A 20,567-nucleotide genomic window follows, 5' to 3' on the forward strand; every position below is an offset into this window, starting at 1 on the left:
TTTTAGTTTTTACCAATGTTATGTTGTCTTATATTTGGGTGGCCATCCTAACCGCGCTGGTGTGTACCGCCAGTGGTTTGCCACCATTCAATGTCTGCTGTGGTGATTCGTGGGTCATAATATGGAGGGCGTTGTTTTGTTGGCGTAATGGTATGAGTGTTCGTACCAACAGTTTAACACTGACCTTTGGTCTGGCAGATATGTTTTTGTGGCAGTATTCGGTCGGTTTGGTGTGTGTGTGTCATAATATAACAAACGGATGTTCGCCTCTGCGACGGTATGTTGGCGGCCGTCACCGTGGCAGTAAGTGAGATTTACCCCCAGTGTCATGATGCTGGCCATTATGTCTTTGACACTACTGTTACACCATTGTTGCTTCAACTGAGATGAAAAACATAGAAGGCCCCCTAAATGGGGCGTGGTCAAAGAAGCATAAAGAAATATACTTTGCAAGAGATGAGGCCTAACACAAGCGAATTAGAATCATGTGAGTGACATCTGACCAGTGGGGTGTCATAGTCCCTAATGCAAGCAGTGAATATGGGCCTGAGTTGAAATTATAAAGCACATGTACATGAGATGCAGCAAGCCCAACCCACCCTGGACCCTACTCTCACTGCACCTACTGCACTATTTATAGCTACCCCCATGCTTTTGGGTATCCAGTTTCCCATTCTACCCATATTTCCTTCTTCATCCTGTTCATACTCTCCTCCCTAGCCCCTTCTTCTGTCTCACACTTCCCCTCTGTTGACTCTCAGTCATCCTTGTGTCCTTCCACCATTTTCTCCAGACATCCTTATTTCGGTCTCCTTTATCTTCTTCCTTCCTTGCCCCTTTTGGTCGTCTTTATTTTCTTTCTCTTTCTCCATTATCCTTTTTCCATTTTGTCAATATTTCCTCCCCCACTTTCTCTTTTACTCTCTCGTTTTCTTTCAGACCTATCCTCTTTCACCTCCATTTCTCCATTTTCTTCTGCCTCATCTGAATCCCTCCTCTTTTAACTTCCCTGAAGAGTAAACACAGAGTAAGAACCCACACAGGCTCCATGTTTAAACAATTCCGAACAGACAGCCTTTGAAATAGCTGCAATAACTCCTGCCTCTGGGCCCTGGTACCACTGCACTGGATGCACCACTAGTAGATACATCCCTGCATATTAACAATACTTATGTATCTCTGTGTTTTGTCTGTTAGTGTTGCTAAACAAATCAGCAACAACAGAGGGCCATTACAACGGCCTTCTAGATGGAGCATGTCCTTTTTGGTGTTTCGATCATTGCCTTTCTCACCTTAACAATAATTTCATTAGCAAACTCTCCTGCTGCCTCGGCCACTTACATCTTTTTCTCCCCACATTTCATTTTTCCAGAGTAGCTACTTCTGCTTGTCTCACACTTGATCTCCGTCTTCTTTGACATTGTCTTGTCTCTCTCTCCTTCTGATATACTTCACTTCATCTCATCCATTTCACTCTCCATCTCAAACACACATACACTGCATTACATTTCCCTTAACAATGTCAGCAGTTGAACATCTGTGTATCCCCTACACAAACTTTCAAATAGAATCATGATTACATATATGTGTCACCATTGCTCTGGCCACTCTAAAAGAGTCCGAGACTTGGATGAGCGTGTAGTCTGCCACAGTGCTTAATTTGTAAATAAAAACGTGCCAGTGCCCAAAGCTCTCCTCTTAAACACGCGGTGTAGGAGGCTGGCCTGGCTTGTAGTGGGTACCAAGGGGTACTTGCACTCTGTACCAGGTCCAGTTATCCCTTATTAGTGTAGAAGAGGTGTTTCTAGCAGCGTAGGCTGATAGAAGGTAGCTATAGCAGAGCAGCTTAGGCTGAACTAGGAGACATGCAAAGTTCCTACTATACCACTGGTGTCATATGCACAATATCATAAGAAAACACAATACACAGATATACTAAAAATAAAGGTACTTTATTTTTATGACAATATGCCAAAAGTATCTCAGTGAGTACCCTCAGTATGAGGATGCCAAATATACACAAGATATATGTACATGTTAGACTTTTCATCCTTGGCGTGGTCTCCCTTAACTTTTTGCCTCTGTTCCCCAGGTTGTTGATGTGTGCTGGACTCTGATTTTACTGTTTTTGTTACTCTGGGCCCTTTACCACTGCTAACCAGTGCTAAAGTGCAAGTGCTCCTGTATAAAATGTGTACGTAATTGGTTCTCCATGATTGGCATATTTGTTTTACTGTTAAGTCCCTAGTAAAGTGCACTAGAGGTGCCCAGGGCCTGTAAATCAAATGTTACTAGTGGGCTTGCAGCACTGGTTGTGCCACCCACACAAGTAACCCTGTGATCATGTCTCAGACCTGCCACTGCAGTGTCTGTAAGTGTATTTTTCCACTGTAAATTCGACTTGTCAAGTGTACCCACTTGCCAGGCCTAAACCTTCCCTTTTCTTACATGTAAGGCACCCCTAAGGTAGGCCCTAGGTAGCCCCAAGGGCAGGGTGTATGGATAAGGTAGGACATATAGTAATGTGGTTTATATGTCCTGACAGTGAAATACTGCCAACTTCGTTTTTCACTGTTGCAAGGCCTGTCTCTCTCATAGGATAACATGGGGGCTACCTTTAAATATGATTAAAGTGTAGAATCCCCTAGAGAGTAGATGGACATGTGGAGTTTGGGGTCCCTGAACTCACAATTTAAAAATACATCTTTTAGTAAAGTTGATTTTAAGATTGTGCGTTTGAAAATGCCACTTTTAGAAAGTGAGCATTTTCTTGCTTAAACCATTCTGTGACTCTGCCTTGTTTGTGGATTCCCTGTCTGGGTCAGTTTGACAGTTGGGTTGGTTTTCACCTCGCACTAGACAGTGACACAAAGGGGGCTGGGGTGTAACCTGCATTTCTTGATTAGCCATCTCTGCTAGGAGGGAGGGGTGGAGTGGTCACTCTCATCTGAACGGACTGTGCCTGCCTCTGACAATGGCAGCTCCAACCCCCTGGTGTGTGTCTGAGGCCTTGCCTGGGCAAGGCAGGATTTAACAAGTATGTGTGAGTCCCCTTTGAAGAAAGGTGACTTCAAAGACTAAAATGGGTATAAGAAGGGCACCCAAATCTACAGACTTCAGAAACACTTCTGGAACCAAGAGGAACCTCTGCCTGGAGAAGAGCTGATAGCTGAGGAAGAAGTGCTGCCCTGCCTGTGACTGTGCTTTGTGGAGCTTTCCTGCAGTGCTGCTTCTGCCAGAGTAAGAGGGCAAAGACTGGACTTTGTGTGCCTTCCATCTTGTGAAGAAATCTCCAAGGGCTTGAGTTAGAGCTTGCCTCCTGTTGTTTGAAGTCTCAGGGACAGCAAAGACTTCTCTCTGCCAGCACCTGGAGTCTCTGGAGAGACTCCTGCCCCGACAAGTGGTGCCCTATCCAGTCCCTGGGCCCTTGAAAGGAAAGCTGGTGGAATCCAAGGAAATCGACTTCGGACGACTTCGGACCGACGCCGCTGCTGAATCCGGTAACGCCGCCTGCACCTGACGCCGTGACCTTCGCTGGAATGCGTCGCTCTTCGCAGGCCCGACGCCGCAGCAGCCCCGCTGAAGTCCGCGACTCCAAGGAAGTCGCCGCACCACGTCGTGACCGACGCCGCTCGAAGTGCACGGATTCAACGTTTCGCACAGACGCCGCGATTCCCGACTTCGCGCATCGGCTTGTTTTCACTCTTCACCAAAGGTACTGTACTTGGGGGTCTACACGACTCCGTGTCCGGCACCGCTGGTGTCGGCTTGCTGGGAACGACTCTGTCATGACGCCGTGTTAACATCTCATCGAAGCATTTTTGTTTCTAAGCGCTATTTTTGAGTTTAATCTTTAAAAATTCATAATTTGACTTGTGTATGTCGGATTTTTGTCGTTTTGGTCTTGTTTTGTTTAGATAAATATTTCCTATTTTTCTAAACCGGTGTTGTGTCATTTTGTAGTGTTTTCATTAAGTTACTGTGTGTGTTGGTACAAATATTTTACACCTAGTGCTCTGAAGTTAAGCCTACTGCTCTGCCAAGCTACCAAGGGGGCAAGCAGGGGTTAGCTGAGAGTGATTCTCTTTTACCCTGACTAGAGTGGGGGTCCTTACTTGAACAGGGGGTAACCTGACTGTCAACCAAAGACCCCATTTCTAACAGTACACAATACCAAAAATAGGCAGTAATAGCAAAAGGAAGTAATGCAAGCAGTGTAAAATTACAATGTATTGCAATAGGAGCACATAGGTATAGGGGCAACACAAACCATAAACTCCAAAAGTGGAATGCGAATAACGTATGGACCCCAAACCTATGTGAGCTCGTAGAGGGTCGCTGGGACTGTAAGAAAACAGTGAGGGTTAGAAAAATAGCCCACCCCAAGACCCTGAAAAGTAGGTGTAAAGTGCACCTATATTCCCCAGAGAGCACAGAAGTCATGATAGGGGATTTCTGCAAGAAAGACCAACACCAGCAATGCAACCAAAGTGGATTTCCGGACGAGAGTACCTGTGGAACAAGGGGACCAAGTCCAAGAGTTGCGACAAAGTTGAGATTGGGCAGATGCCCAGGAAATGCCAGCTGAGGGTGAGAAGAAGCTGCCACTGGATGGTAGAAGCTGTGGATTCTGCAAGAACGAAGAGGGCTAGAAACTTCCCCTTTGGAGGATAGATGTCCCACGTCATGTAGAAGCTTGCAGAGGTGTTCCCATGCAGAAAGACCGCAAACAAGCCTTGCTAGCTGCAAGGGTTGCAGTTAGGGATTTTAGATGCTGCTGTGGCCCAGGAGGGACCAGGATGTCGCCACTTGGATGAGGAGACAGAAGGGGCGCCCAGCAAGTCAGGGAGCCCTCACAGAAGCAGGCAGCACCCGCAGAAGTACCAGAACAGGCACTTAGAAGAGGAGTGAACCGGAGCTCACCCGAAGACACAAAAGGGAGTCCCATGACGCCGGAGGACAACTCAGGAGGTTGTGCACTGCAGGTTAGAGTGTCGGGGACCCAGGCTTGGCTGTGCACAAAGGAAATCCTGGAAGAGTGCACAGGAGCCGGAGCAGCTGCAAATCATGTGGTACCCAGCAATGCAGTCTAGCGTGGGGAGGCAAGGACTTACCTCCACCAAACTTGGACTGAAGAGTCACTGGACTGTGGGAGTCACTTGGACAGAGTTGCTGAGTTCCAGGGACCACGCTCATCGTGCTGAGAGGGGACCCAGAGGACCGGTGATGCAGTCTTTTGTTGCCTGCGGTTGCAGGGGGAAGATTCATTCGACCCACGGGAGATTTCTTCAGAGCTCCTAGTGCAGAGAGGAGGCAGGCTACCCCCACAGCATGCACCACCAGGAAAACAGTCGAAAAGGCGGCAGGATCAGCGTTACAAGGTTGCAGTGGTCGTCTTTGCTACTTTGTTGCGGTTTTGCAGGCGTCCTGAGCAGTCACCGGTCGATCCTTTGGCAGAAGGTGAAGAGAGAGATGCAGAGGAACTCTGATGACCTCTTGCATTCGTTCTCTAAAGAATTCCTCAAAGCAGAGACCCTAAATAGCCAGAAAAGGAGGTTTGGCTACTTAGGAAGGAGGATAGGCTAGCAACACAGGTAAGAGCCTATCAGGAGGAGTCTCTGACGTCACCTGCTGGCACTGGCCACTCAGAGCAGTCCAGTGTGCCAGCAGCACCTCTGTTTCCAAGATGGCAGAGGTCTGGAGCACACTGGAGGAGCTCTGGGCACCTCCCCTGGGAGGTGCAGGTCAGGGGAGTGGTCCCTCCCCTTTCCTTTGTCCAGTTTCGCACCAGAGCGGGCTGGGGGATCCCTGAACTGGTGTAGACTGGCTTATGCAGAGATGGGCACCATCTGTGCCCATCAAAGCATTTCCAGAGGCTGGGGGAGGCTACTCCTCCCCAGCCCTGACACCTATTTCCAAAGGGAGAGGGTGTAACACCCTCTCTCTGAGGAAGTCCTTTGTTCTGCCTTCCTGGGCCAAGCCTGGCTGGACCCCAGGAGGGCAGAAACCTGTCTGAGGGGTTGGCAGCAGCAGCAGCTGCAGTGAAACCTGGGAAAGGTAGTTTGGCAGTACCCGTGTCTGTGCTAGAGACCCGGGGGATCATGGAATTGTCTCCCCAATGTCAGGATGGCATTGGGGTGACAATTCCATGATCTTAGACATGTTACATGGACATGTTCGGAGTTACCATTGTAACGCTATACATAGGTAGTGACCTATGTATAGTGCATGCGTGTAATGGTGTCCCCGCACTCACAAAGTCCGGGGAATTTGCCCTGAACGATGTGGGGGCACCTTGGCTAGTGCCAGGGTGCCCACACACTAAGTAACTTGGCACCCAACCTTCACCAGGTGAGGGTTAGACATATAGGTGACTTATAAGTTACTTAAGTGCAGTGTAAAATGGCTGTGAAATAATGTGGGAATTATTTCACTCAGGCTACAGTGGCAGGCCTGTGTAAGAATTGTCAGAGCTCCCTATGGGTGGCAAAAGAAATGCTGCAGCCCATAGGGATCTCCTGGAACCCCAATACCCTCGGTACCTCAGTACTATATACTAGGGAATTATAAGGGTGTTCCAGTATGCCAATGTGAATTGGTGAAATTGGTCACTAGCCTGTTAGTGACAATTTAGAAAGCAGAGAGAGCATAACCACTGAGGTTCTGGTTAGCAGAGCCTCAGTGAGACAGTTAGTCATCACACAGGGAACACATACAGGGCACACTTATGAGCACTGGGGCCCTGGCTGTCAGGGTCCCAGTGACACATACACTAAAACAACATATATACAGTGAAATATGGGGGTAACATGCCAGGCAAGATGGTACTTTCCTACACGCGGCTGCTACCAATAAATGTGCGAACATGGAATACTGAGACAGCGTAATCCTGCAGCCAATCCGGGCCTCTTCAATCCATTTTCAGGCACTCCCTGCCCCTTCTGCTCACTCTTGCAGCTTTCTGCTTTCTCCCATTGTGATGCTTTTTAGTTTTTCGCTTCCTCCATCTTTCCCATATGTGTCTTTTGCTCGCAGTAAATGCTTGATGCAGAAAAATAAGTGCTGGCCCTCAAAAATAAGTGCCGGTGCCCTGCACCGGAAACAACAAGCACAAATTAAGCACTGGTCTGCCCACCTTTATGACATAGTGAGAGGAACTGTCAGTTTAGTGGCAAGTTCAGTGCAGTTGTTCGTGCCAATCATGAACAGCCTTCACCACGCTGAAGACAATAAGAGGCAACTCAATTTGCAGTATGCGCTATTCAAGACTCATTTGGATTCTTACACTCTTTTTTGAGGAAAAAATGAGTGTTCCCCTGAACTTTATGTCCCTCTTCATAACCCTTGCCAAGAGTAGGGGTTGCCTTTCCTCCTCCAAATATGGACACATGTAGTTAGTTATATCTAGATGAACTCAGATGGACAAATCATGCCTTGTGCATATTTTGTCCAGGCTAGCCAGATTAAATGCATTCCAAATCAATATTGGATCACCACAAACTTTAAAAGAGCACTATAATGATTCATTTGTAGGTGAAGCCTAGCAGACAGCACAGCTGCCAGGTTGCAAAATACCTATTGTGGGCTTTCCAAGAGCTTGCAAGGGCTTACTGCCCACCCATTGCTTACTAATGGTTAACTTTTTGTCACTTTCATTTGCTTGCTCTTATTAGATGGCTTTTCTTGTCCCAACTTGTTCAGTTTGTGTTTGACCGTCCTCTGGTGTATAGCCCTTTTACCATCTATGACTGGATGGCTTCTAGCTTTCCACTGTCCACTTTTAGCAAACTACTTTTTTTTTTTGGGCTTAGCATTGCCAGAGAGTGCATGTTTTTCTTTCCAGCTCTCTTCTACTTGTGCTTCTTCCCCCCAAAACCTGTTGCAATCTCCCCAGCCCAGTAGCATGCATAAGAACACATCACACACAGAGCTCTGAATTAATGTCTTAACTCTTCAGCGTACGACAAGTAACTAACTCACAATATCCCAGAACCTTTAGGACCACACTATGACACCTCCCATATGAACTACATACTCTCCTTCATACATCTGCCGCTAAGTACCAGGTCCTAGCACGTACAGTTCTAAGACACTACAGGGCAGATTTAAGGGGCAGATCTTGCACCCCTTAGCACCCCCTGCCGCCACCATGTGTGCGCAGTATTTAAAATACGGCGCACCATGGTGCAGGGTATGGGGCAATAGCATCATTATTTTTGACTCTATTGATGTACTGTTCAGAGTTAGCAACAAAACTTCTCCTGAACAATACATAGGGGCCCATTGTAACCAATGGTGTGCCCACTTTTAATGCCTGCTCTGAGCAGTAATTTTTGAAGCCTAACGCAACATTAGTGTTAAAATTACGCTAATATAGCGGTAGTGTTTCATAAATCTAGGCCTAAATCCCCCCCACCTTGTTAAATAAAAAGATACAAACAAATGATAGGCACAAATAGCAGCATCATATTTCTTGATCAGCAACCTAGGTGGTCGCACAGTTTGGCCAGACTGCATGTTGTGAGGTAGTTGAGCTGTACCCAGGGTAGACCTTGGGGGTACAAGGTCGAACATTTGATCAGAGTCTTCATGTGGGGCAGTTTCTTCTGAATCAGTGGGGACTTATGATCATCAAGACAGAAGTCTGAAGTGGGATGAGACCCTTGTGGTGGATTTGCCAGGACGATGCGCCGTTATCATATAACCCTTTCGTGTCACAGCTTTTAAAGGCACAATGTCAAATGGTAGATCTGGCTTTCGCTTTTGCTTGATGAGGACCAAAGCACCATCACTAAACACAAGATCTTGAGTTTGATGATATCGATCAGAATACATCTTCATCCGGTGCTTCCGGTCAGCATCAATGACAAGAGTTACATCAGCATGTAAAGTTTGTCCAGGTGTCCACTATGGTAATTTGGTTTCATGGCTCTCCCTAACATTAGAGTGGCAGGACTCTGACCCGTAGTGAAATGAGGGGTTGACCGAAAAGTACAGAGAGCTTGGTATAGCACCTGACTCCGATCAAGTCCCTCTATCGATGCATGTTGAATCACCCATTTCAGGGTCCCCTTAAATCGTTCAACAACATTGTTGGCTTGAGGCCACATAGGTGTGATTTTCTGATGTCTGATGTTAAGGCCAGCTAAAAATTCATTGAACTCCTTGCTGTTGAATGGTGGACCAATGTCAGACTTGAGAATGTCTGGTATGCCCCACACAGCAAAGATGTTATCCAGCCACTCAATGACTTTGCTGCGGGTTGTGGATGGCACGTCTTCTACCAGAGGAAACAGGGAATGCTCATAAATGATCACCATAAGGTGATGGCATTGGCCAGAAGCCCAAAGAAGTCAACAGCAATTCTTTCCCATGCATGTTCAAGGAGATAAGATATTGTCGGGCTTGCTGGATCACCTTGGGAGACAGGCAGCTGCATAAATGGCACTCTTTTAATTCCCTCTCTACTTTCTCATGCAAGCGAGGGAACTCCACACGATCCCTCAGTGCCCTCTTGGTGACCACAATGCCATGATGGCCTTCATGGACGAGTTCAATTACTTGCTATCTCAAACTCACTAGTCTGACAATCCAGGATCCCCTCTGCACAGTTCCTTCTTTGGTCACAGGCAGCTCATCTTGGACATTGCACTATTTTTGAAATTTGACATCACTTAAGGGTGCCCCCAAGACTGGGTTGCAATAATGTAGTTAAGGGCACACATATCATTATTAGCATTGGTAGAGGCAATGATCTGCTCAATGGACAGAGCTGCAGGCGTGCTGGACTTTACTATGAAGATGATGAACTCCTCAGCAGTTTTTGATGTTGAACTGTGCCTCTGTAAAGGTATTCTTGAGAAACAATCAGCAGGGTTTGATTTTTACCTGTGCTTATGCACAATTGTATAATCATATTCTTGTAGACGCCACTCCCACCCCTCGATGCATGGAGGTATCTTGGCTCCTGCATTGCCAAAAATGGTGAGTAGCGCATGGTGATCAGTGACGATCATGAAATGCCTTCCATACAGAAACAAATGAAAATGTTCACAGGCCCATACTACCACCAGACTCTACTTTTCCGGCTAGAAATAGACACATTCTGTGTCAGACAAACTTTGACTAGCGTTTTCCACAATGTGTCTCTGAGCATTTGGTGGTCCACTATGCTGAGCAAGGATTGTACCCATCCCCACCAGGCTTGCATCAAAAGTGGTCTCAGTGTGCAATTTAGGATCAAAGTAAGTAATCTCAGTGGCATTTTCAATACCATGTTTGATATTCTTGAAACTTCACAGTCAGCTGTCCATAGGAACTGGATGTTTCGCTCTGTCAGGTCTCGCAAAGGTGCACTCACAGTGGCAAGTCATCAATATATCTTGAACAATAACTGGCCATGTCCATGAAAGACTGTACCATGGTGACATCTTTTGGAGGACTGGTGGCTGATAGTGCTTGCACTTTATCAGGACGGGAATCATGCCTCCATCAGAAAATACATGATCTTTTGTTTTGAAATTCACGTTTTTCAGGGTTCAAGATGAGGCCTGCATCTAGAAGTAATCGACACACTTGTTTCAGGGCTGTGTCATGCTCTTTTCAAGTAGCACCAGATACCAGTATATCATCACTGTAAATGAAGGCATGTGTTAAAGACTGTAGAATCCTATGTATGACATCTTGGAATATTTATTCAGCAGAGTATACTCCATAGCTTAATCTTTTGTATCTATATATACCAACATGAGTGGAAAAAGTGGTAATGTACCTACAGTTCTCCTCCAATTCAAGCTGATGGTAGCTCTTGCTCAGATCAAGACGAGAGAAAACGTTGGCTCCATTCAACTGCATGATCATATCCACAATGTGTGGACCAGGATTTCTCTCTCTCTATCTCAATTGCTTTGTTAGCTTGGCGCATATCCACTGAGATGCGCACTGCATCTCCCATTGTCCTTTTTCAACACTACCACAATGGGCGACACCCAGGGTGTCAGACTAGTGGAGAGCTCAATAATATCATGTTTCAGCAAAGCTTCTAGTTACTTTTCAACTGCTTCTTGTAGGTGAAAGACTATCATGTGATGTCGCTGTGCAACAAGCCTGAACTCTTCGTTAATGTGAAGTTTCACCATCATCATTTGGAGCCTTCATTGACCATGACACAGTGACAGAAACTGACTCTCAATTTCAAGTTGTGTATTTAGGTTGTAATTGATGGATATCAATCCCATGTCAACAGCAGTTGTAAAGCTAAGTAAGCATGCACTGGATGGTGTACCTTGAAGACTGTGAATCAGGCCTGCATAGACGTCTTCTTGTGTTGCACGGTGGATATAATAGCTCCTTAACTCCGCAATGGTTTGGAAGCAGCCCATTTGCACGCTTTCATACTTGATGCTTTGAGTCGTACAGTCAACAGACTGTGAAACTGTTCAACTGGCATGATGTTGATTGGTGCACCACTGTCAATTCTAATAGATACTGGGCAATTGCTGACTCAGTTTGAGTCTATACAAGTTCTTTTGCTTTCTCAGCTCAGTTGATTCTGCCTTTTTCCCATCTTCCTTGCAAGCAGCAAGGTCCACTTATGCATGTTGTTCTCTTTTACCTATCATCCTGGCACATTCACCCTCTTCATTGTCGCTTCATGATGACATCAAGGAACTCTTGCAAGATGAACCGGGTGAACCATTAATAGGTTGCATGTGTTCCTGTCCAGGGAGGACCTCGTCTGACACTTCTTACTGGTCTGTTCCTATGTATCTGAATGAAAAATGTCATTGCCGCTTAGTAAAATAAACAAGTGAAATGTCCCTCAAAAACTGACAATGTAGCTTTTAAGATTCATATGAAATATCAATATTTTTGCTTTTCCAAACCACCTATTCTATGCAACAGTTAATGCAAAACTCTTCTGTCCCAATTTTAATGTTGCGTGTGCAGTATGGGGCATGTTACAAATGTGGTCCCAGTGCCATTTACTCCTCCTAGCAGGATTGCATCTCCTAGGGTAAAATACAGTGGCAGTATATTGAACATTGTTCTGTGGATCTTATTTAATTGTTAATGTGTGACCTTACTGCATTACCATTCTTTGGAATAAACCACAGGCTACCATGATCTTTTATGGATCACAACCTTTTCTAGATTATAAATTGCACATACACTCACCTACATCAAAGGCAGGAGATAATTTACAGATCTTACCAAGTTGGTGTCAGCCTTAAACTCACCATGCCACTCCCTCCCCCTTCCCAGCCCTGGCATATCTGTTCCCCATCAGTACATTGCAGAACATAATGCAATATCTTGGGAATCATTTTAATCCCTTTTTTCTGAGTTTCATACAGCTCCTGGCTTCATCAATAGTAGGGATTATGTGCAGCAGTCTGAGGTAAGGTCAGCACTGATCGTTAAACTTTCATCCGATTGTATGTATATTTATAAGGATGCTCAAATCTTGCCAAACCCATCTCCCCCTGCATAAGGAAAAGAGAGATTTTTCCCTTCACCAATAGGTCCCAGAGAGTACACATATATTCCATCATATCGGGTAGTCTCACTTTTCCCCATAAGGTGGTAATGGCTTGCCTAGCAGTACATAATGCAAAGGACATTTGTTAGCCCCATCTACAGCAAATGGGAAATTATTGTTTGTTGGACAGTTGAAGAAGTATGTATGCAGAGAATCTGGGAAACATTATCTTGAAAATGTCATCTGTCAATCAAGGACACTTGTCCAGTAAGACTGCAGCTTTGGGCATTGCCAATCCAATTTGGTAAGCATGCCTGTGCTACCACATCCCTGCCAACACTTGTTCAACCTACTTGGGTCCCATCTGTATCCTGTAGCACATACTTTCCCATTGTTTACTTGTGATTGGGCTCCCACTTCAGTTTTCCGTTTCTTCAGCCCTAGTGTCTTCTGAACCTCTGCTATGTCTATTAGGAATTTGTAAGTGTCAGAAATACGTTTCTTGTCTCCGTCATTTGTGATAAGCCATTGTTTGAGGAGAGTCAATACTTGTCTCTTGTGGAGCCTAACAGAGGAGTGCAGGAACTAGCGACAAATCCGGCAATAGTTGTACCACTCAACCTCAGGTTTATCGTATGTACATTAGATCCTATAAAATGACCTGATGTCCACTTCATCAAACATATTACATATCCTTTGACACCCTTTGGCCCTCTGGACCTCAAAGGTACATTTCTCTATTCAAGTGCTGGTGAGAAGTCAGTTTTATCTATTAATGGTGTGTTTGAAGAGGGGAGATTAGTTAATTATAACCTCATGACAACTGTATCCCATACTGTTATTGGTGAAAAGTATAGGTCCAATGCTCTATATTGTTTCTTAATTCAAGGCATTTTTCATATTTTGAATCCACCAATGCTTCTCAGACTCACCATTCCACATATACCTGAGTTGTGCTGTTTGTTTAGATCCCAAAATGTTAGGATGTCTCAACAACCCCTGTTCTTTACTTGGCTCTGCCTAAGTTGAGGAGGGTACAGAGGGATTTCCCTCGTAGTAACAGGACCCTCATGCACCAGCCATCCAAACTAGTTGAATGTGCATTTTTGTGTCAGAGTTAGTCCTAGAGACAGTCCTTTCAGCAGCCAGTCAGTGACAGGCTGCTCTAATTTTGTACACTGACATGGTTAGCCTACTGCCAAGAGCTCTCACCAACAGCATTGATTTCTGCCGTGTGGGACATATCCACTCATGCATCATTCATTTCCTGACCTCATGAGGAACTAATCTTCTCATCCATGGTGTCACATCAGTTCCATAACTCTGAAGGTTCCTTCTCAAACCAAGGATTTCAACATGTGGCCATTCTACCTTCCTAAGGTTTCCCACCAAGACCTGTCTTGATGAGTGGTCAATAGCGCAAATGAGGTTGTTAACACGTCCCTTTATGATAAATTATTACACATTGGGACTCGCTTTAGGCCAATTAATCTTTTGACCCTGTTGAGAGACACCTTAGAACGAGATAGCTAATCAACATGTCAATCAATACGTCAATAATATCATCAATATTTATCACAATAAAGCATTTCACTTTAGTCAAAGACATTAATCAAACTCAAGACACCACCATGACCTTGCAGTCATGAATAACCACACCAGTTTAGTATGAATTTTAGTGATTTTATTCCTTATTTGGTTACTATACTACTAGCAAATTTATTAATCTGAAAACCAAGAAACACAATAGTATAGTCACAATATGGCAACTCTGATAAGATTTCATCAAAGCAAGAACCACAAACATTAGAGTATAACACGGCGCAAACATAGATTATTCCCAAGCAGAGTGTATTTTCGCATTGTTCAACAAAACATAGATTCAGTCATTTGTCTATTTGTGTCAGTTCAGTGAACCCCTCACCTAACCTCAAATTAGCATTGGCATGTTGGACTTCATGCAAAACAATTTAGTAACACCAATTTGGAAAACATCTAACTATGGTCTCTGTCAAAAGAAGAGCAATTGGTACCTAGAAAGGAAAAGCAGACAGACAATCACAATTTCATTGTCATATAGTTACCCTCCAAGTTTAGTCAGCACTCAGGCTCTGTCTTCGTCTTCAGGACATCAGTTGTTTCGCCATCAAAAGGGATTCAGCTCCAGCAAAGGAAAGGGGGCACTTCCCTCATAAGGAGGTAAAGTGTAAATGGGCAATCTAAGGACAAGGATGGTTCTAAGTAAAATCAGCAAAGTCACTAGACGAAGTGACAAAGTCTCTGGGTCATATCAAATCTCATCAGCATCTCCCTAACTAACTAACTCATTTCCGTGTGTCAAGGGGTTTTATCCGTTTTCCGTTGTACATTCCCCTAAAATCTAATTGGAAAAGGGGTTGCACCCCACTATCTTTAACCAGTTAAAATCACATTACTTCATCAAATTTGTTACCCCACAACAGTTCTCACGTATTTTATTGGTGCCTCTGATTGACGTCTTTAGCGGGTGGAATGTCCGGTATGATTTCATCGTCTTGTGGTCCTTCGCACATCTTCGGTCAGTGGCTCCATTGCCCGTACCGGTTTAGGCGACCTTGTTAATCTACACTGTTGCATTTAGCTAAAAATGTTACTATAGGCAGGGTGAATTTCATGAGAACGGATCTACTACAGTTACATTCAGCTTCTTGCTTTTGGAAAAACAAGGGTTCATGTCCTTTAGTAAGTCAGCACACTGCATGTTAGAAAAATACATTTAATATGAGAGTCAGGCAGCTAGGCCTCGACTCATGCTAACTAAGGCCTAAAAGATTTATTAGCAAAAGTCTACAACATATACCTATCATTATTAGTGTAAATTACATTTAATATAAAAATGTCATCAACATTAGTCATTTTCATTAGTCCCCATATACATTGACGGCCACTCCCCGTGGGCACATTTCAGACGGACGTTATGGCGAAATACATTAGTACATTTTCTAAGCGGCATTATCACACATTAGTTCATAAACATTTCATGTTAATATAGATTATATAAACTACGCTCTCTCAAGGTCAAAACATTTTCGAAATATTGCGACACACAAGCTTAATAATTGGATGCATTTAGTCTCAGTCATATATAAGTCCTGACAAATGAATGACGATTTGCATAAACACATATTATTAATGTATTATATGTTTTCTTCCTTCATGGTGTGTTAACACTGGGGTCACCACACACTCTTGGCTTGTCTCAGAGTATATAGATACAGCTATTAAGTGGATAACAACCTGTATAACTTTTTTCCTTTCCATTGTCTGCATTAAACCTGCTTAACGTATGACATCACTTTATTTATTCATATTGATTGTGTGCACAGATTTTACTGGTAAATATTACTATAATTCAATATGAGCTCAATGCGAACCATTTTCACTACATATGTAAGACTGGAATTTCTGTCTGAGCAAGTGTTAGGTGTTCGGCATAGTTAACCTGTATGATATGATGTGCTGTGGAATCCATTTCTTCTCCAGATGTGTTATAGTCTCATTGTACACTGGAATCAAATTTTGCCTTAAGGGTATTTACTTGGTCCTGCCTGGTGGATACATTTAAGACCCTGACTTTTCAGTGTTAATGTTGAATCCTGACACAACCCGGTATTTCTTCAATTCTGCCACCAAAGATGAAAAAAGAGGCGATAGGGTTGGTCAGCAACACCATAATGTGATCTGCGTAAGACTTAAGGGAGTGCATGGTGTTCTCAACTCACGCCCTTTGTATGTTATTGTTCTCTTGTGTTAATTTCATCTGTATTTTCACGGACTGGTCAAACAGGAGTGGGGACAGGGGGCAGCACTATGATTTCCTCTCTATTTCTGTGGGCGAGTTTTACCACTGGTGACGCTAACTGCTGCCGGCGGGGTTTTCTGCCCACAGCACACCCATGTTGTGAATCTCTCACCTATCCTGAAGACCTTTAGGGTTTTAGTGTTGGAATCACTTCCCCACCACAATTCTGTAGTGTAGGAGAACCTTGTGTGAATGCACAATCTCGTGTTTTAATTCTGTTGAGGGTTAGTTAGGTGCCGAAGTATTTGGAGAAGTGGAAGGGAGTGTGTAATGGTTAGTGCTGTATGCAAATGTGTGTGTTTCGCTCCTACAACATTTGAGTTGTCATTTTTAAGAGGCAGGGGTGCTAATGAACATTGTAAAAATAATGGCCTCGCTGTGTATGAAGCAAGCGCCAGCGAGATTTCAGCATCTTGTGAGAACAGGCAGCTATCTTCGGCGTAGCTAAGGTATTTAAGTCAACTGTCTCGCTTGTTATTCAGAATCTAGAAGAGACAAGAGCTCTTTTAGTGAAGCCCAAACTTTGTGTGCCAGTACTCACAGCGGACTTCACTAGTGATGATCAGACCTCTGCGATCTGTGGAAGCGAAAACTAATTACATGTAGCAAAAAACACAAGCAGTGCTAAATCGGAGCCGGTGGTTGCTCATTTTTGGGGCCTGGCACTTATTTTTTTCCTCATCCATTTGACCCAGAGCAAGAGAGAGAAAAGCACATAAGGTGGAAAGAAAGAGAAAAAAACAATAACAAAGGGGGAAGTAGAGAGGATAAAGAATCTGCAAGAATATAATAAAGGGGAAGTGGTGATAGAAGAAAGAGGCATTAGGTGGAATCAAGACTACTCAGCCACGGTATTCAGCAATCCCGACAATTATCAGCACCTGCTATGGGTGTCTGAGATTTTTTTTTGGCACTAACACTTATTACTTTACAAAATAATCACTGAACCCTAGAATCTTTAGTAAATAAGGTATGGTGCCTGCACCCAAGTAAAAAGTAACTCACCTGATTAGTGGCGTATATGGAACATTTAACTCCGGTTCTTCCGAAGGCAACATTCTGATAGAATAAAACACATAGGGCCTCATTACAACCCTGGCGGTCACCGACCGCCAGAGTTAAAGTGGCGTTCGTACCGCCAACAGGCTGGCGGTACAATTCGCGCCGGGACCGGCGGCCAGAATCCGCCAGGGCAGCGCTGCCCTGGAGATTTTGACTCCCCTTACCGCCAGCCTGTCCATGGCGGTGTCTACCGCCATGAACAGGCTGGCGGTAAGGGGAGTCACGGGCCCCTGGAGGCCCCTGCACTGCCCATGCACTTGGCATGGGCAGTGCAGGGGCCCCCAGGCACAGCCCTGCCGCGATTTTCACTGTCTGCCCGGCAGACAGTGAAAAATACGACGGGTGCTGCTGCACCCGCCACACTGCCACATTGCTGCCAGCTCCATTAGGAGCCAGCTGCAATGTTACAACCGACATCCCATCTGGGCCAGCGGGGATGTGCAAATGCGGCCGGCGGGTTTCCGGCCGCATGGGCGGCCGACTGACGGTTCAGCCTTGGCGGTCGGCCTCGCCCGACTGCCAATGTTGAAATGAGGGCCATAGTGTTATGACTAAATCCTTGTTAGATGATGACCCATATTAAAGGAAAAGTGAAAAACTGCTAAAGTGAATCAGTCCTTGAATGTGCATTGCTTTTGAAACAAGCATTGGCAAGGCCAATAGGTCTTGTCTTTGGGACCTTTTGACTTTGGTAATTGCTTTTGGTGAGACCATACAGCATCAGAGGGCACACTGGGCAGCATCTTAAAAAAAAGAAAAAAAACTATGACAAAGCCAATAGTTCTTACATAGGTGAGATCTATTGGCTTTGTCAATGCTTGTCGTAAATAGCAAACTTGGCCCTCATAGTATTGACCTAGAAGGATAAAAATACTTGCCAGGCCCGCCATATTTAACGTTATGATATGTCCTGTAGACTGAATGCAGATTTCAGTAACAGATGCATTCACCTACTGAGTTATCCCCGAGTCATAGTACCTGTAGAGAATAAAGAAACATGTGCCTCTTCTCTTAGTTATGTGCCCTCCAGTGGTCCAAGTGTGACTCTCCTGCAAACTTTACATGGCGAAAGGGAAATAAGCAGCCATCTCACTAGCAAACCTGTGCAGTAAAATGCATATTTGTCAAAGCAATATGTTTGTATCTGTAGCAAAAAATAAGATGAAACCCCAAAAACTGCACATTGTCAAAGGTATGCATGTATGTTTTTGTTCATGTGGTGCTTAAAATCCAAAGCTTTTTTGAGTGCTGTAATCCTTATAGTGCTTTGCATGCACCCACACTCAGTGCAGAGTGAAGCAATTTGTGCATACTCTGGTGCACTGCATAGAGCACGTATATACATAGTTTTCTTAATATGAGCAGTGCAGATCAGCCTATACTATTGGCGTTGAAAGGAGGAGGTAGGAGCACACTGCCTTATATTCATGCACCATTACCCCTTAGCATGCTGGTTATCGTAATGCAAATATTCAGCAGTCATTACTGTATCTTTTAAGCACACTGGTTTCAAAGTTCATCAACATTTTCACCTCATTTGGTGCAGTCATTGATGTATCTCTAGACACATGTGTTTCTGGATTATTCCGTCATCAGTAAAGAAAATTCCTGGGTTGCTTGGACATGCCGCCATTAATTTCTCAGGTTTCAATACCACTATTGGCGTGCAGGTGCTCCCAAGCTCGTCAGCTTATCAGCTTGTGGGAGCCTTTTAACAGTGAAAGGAGGGGGTAGGAGCACACTGCCTCATATCCATGCGCCATTACCCTTTAGCATGCTGGTTATCATAGTGCAAATATTCAGCAGCAGTCATTACTGTATCTTTTAAGCACACTGGTTTCAAAGTTCGTCAAAATATTCACCTCATTTGGTGCAGTCATTCTTGTATCTCTAGACACATGTGTTTCTGGATTATTCCGTCATCAGTAGAGGCAATTCTGGGGTTGCTTGGACATGCCGCCATTAATTTCTCAGGTTTCAATACCGCTACCGGCGTCCAGGCGCTCCCAAGCTTGTCAGCTTATCGGCTCGTGTGAGCCTTTCAACAGTGAAAGGAGGGGGTAGGAGCACACTGCCTCATATCCATGCGCCATTGCCCCTTAGCATGCTGGTTATCGTAGTGCAAATATTCAGCAGTCATTACCGTATCTTTTAAGCACACTGGTTTCAAAGTTCATCAAAATATTCACCTCATGCGGTGCAATCGTTGCTGTATCTCTAGACACATGTGTTTCTGGATTATTCCGTCATCAGTGGAGAAAATTCTGGGGTTGCTTGGACATGCTGCTATTAATTTCTCGGGTTTCAATACCGCTACCGGCGTGCAGGCACTCCCAAGCTCGTCAGCTTATCGGCTCGCGTGGCCTTTTAACAGTGAAAGGAGGGGGTAGGAGCACACTACCTCATATCCATGCACCATTACCCCTTAGCATGCTGGTTGTCGTAGTGCAAATATTCAGCAGTCATTACTGTACCTTTTAAGCACACTGGTTTCAAAGTTCCTCAAAATTTTCACCTCATTTTGCTGCAGTCATTGCTGTGTCTCTAGACACATGTGTTTCTGGATTATTCCGTCATTAGGAGAGAAAATTCTAGGGTTGCTTGGACATGCTGCCATTAATTTTTCGGGTTTCAAAACCGCTACCAGTGTGCAGGCGCTCCCAAGCTCGTCAGCTTATCGGCTCGCGGGAGTCTTTTAACAGTGAAAGGAGGGGGTAGGAGCACACTGCCTCATATCCATGCGCCATTACTCCTTAGCATGCTGGTTCTCAGAGTGCAAATATTCAGCAGTCATTACTGTATCTTTTCAGCACACTGGTTTTAAAGTTTATCAAAATATTCACCTCATTTGGTGCAGTCATTGCTGTATCTAAAATATGTGTTTCTGGATTATTCCATCATCAATAGAGAAAATTCTGGGGTTGTTTGGACATACTGCGATTAATTTCTCGGGTTTCAATACCGCCACTAGCGTCCAGGCGCTCACAAGCTTGTCAGCTTATCGGCTCACTGGAGCCTTTTAACAGTGAAAGGAGGGGGTAGGAGCCCAGTAGGATGCCTCATATCCATGCGCTATTACCCCTTAGCATGCTGGTTATCGTAGTGCAAATATTCAGCAGTTATTACTGCATCTTTTAAGCACACTGGTTTCAAAGTTCATCAAAATATTCACCTCATTTGGTA

Source organism: Pleurodeles waltl, chromosome 5 (genome assembly GCF_031143425.1).
Source record: "Pleurodeles waltl isolate 20211129_DDA chromosome 5, aPleWal1.hap1.20221129, whole genome shotgun sequence".
Classification (NCBI taxonomy): domain Eukaryota; kingdom Metazoa; phylum Chordata; class Amphibia; order Caudata; family Salamandridae; genus Pleurodeles; species Pleurodeles waltl.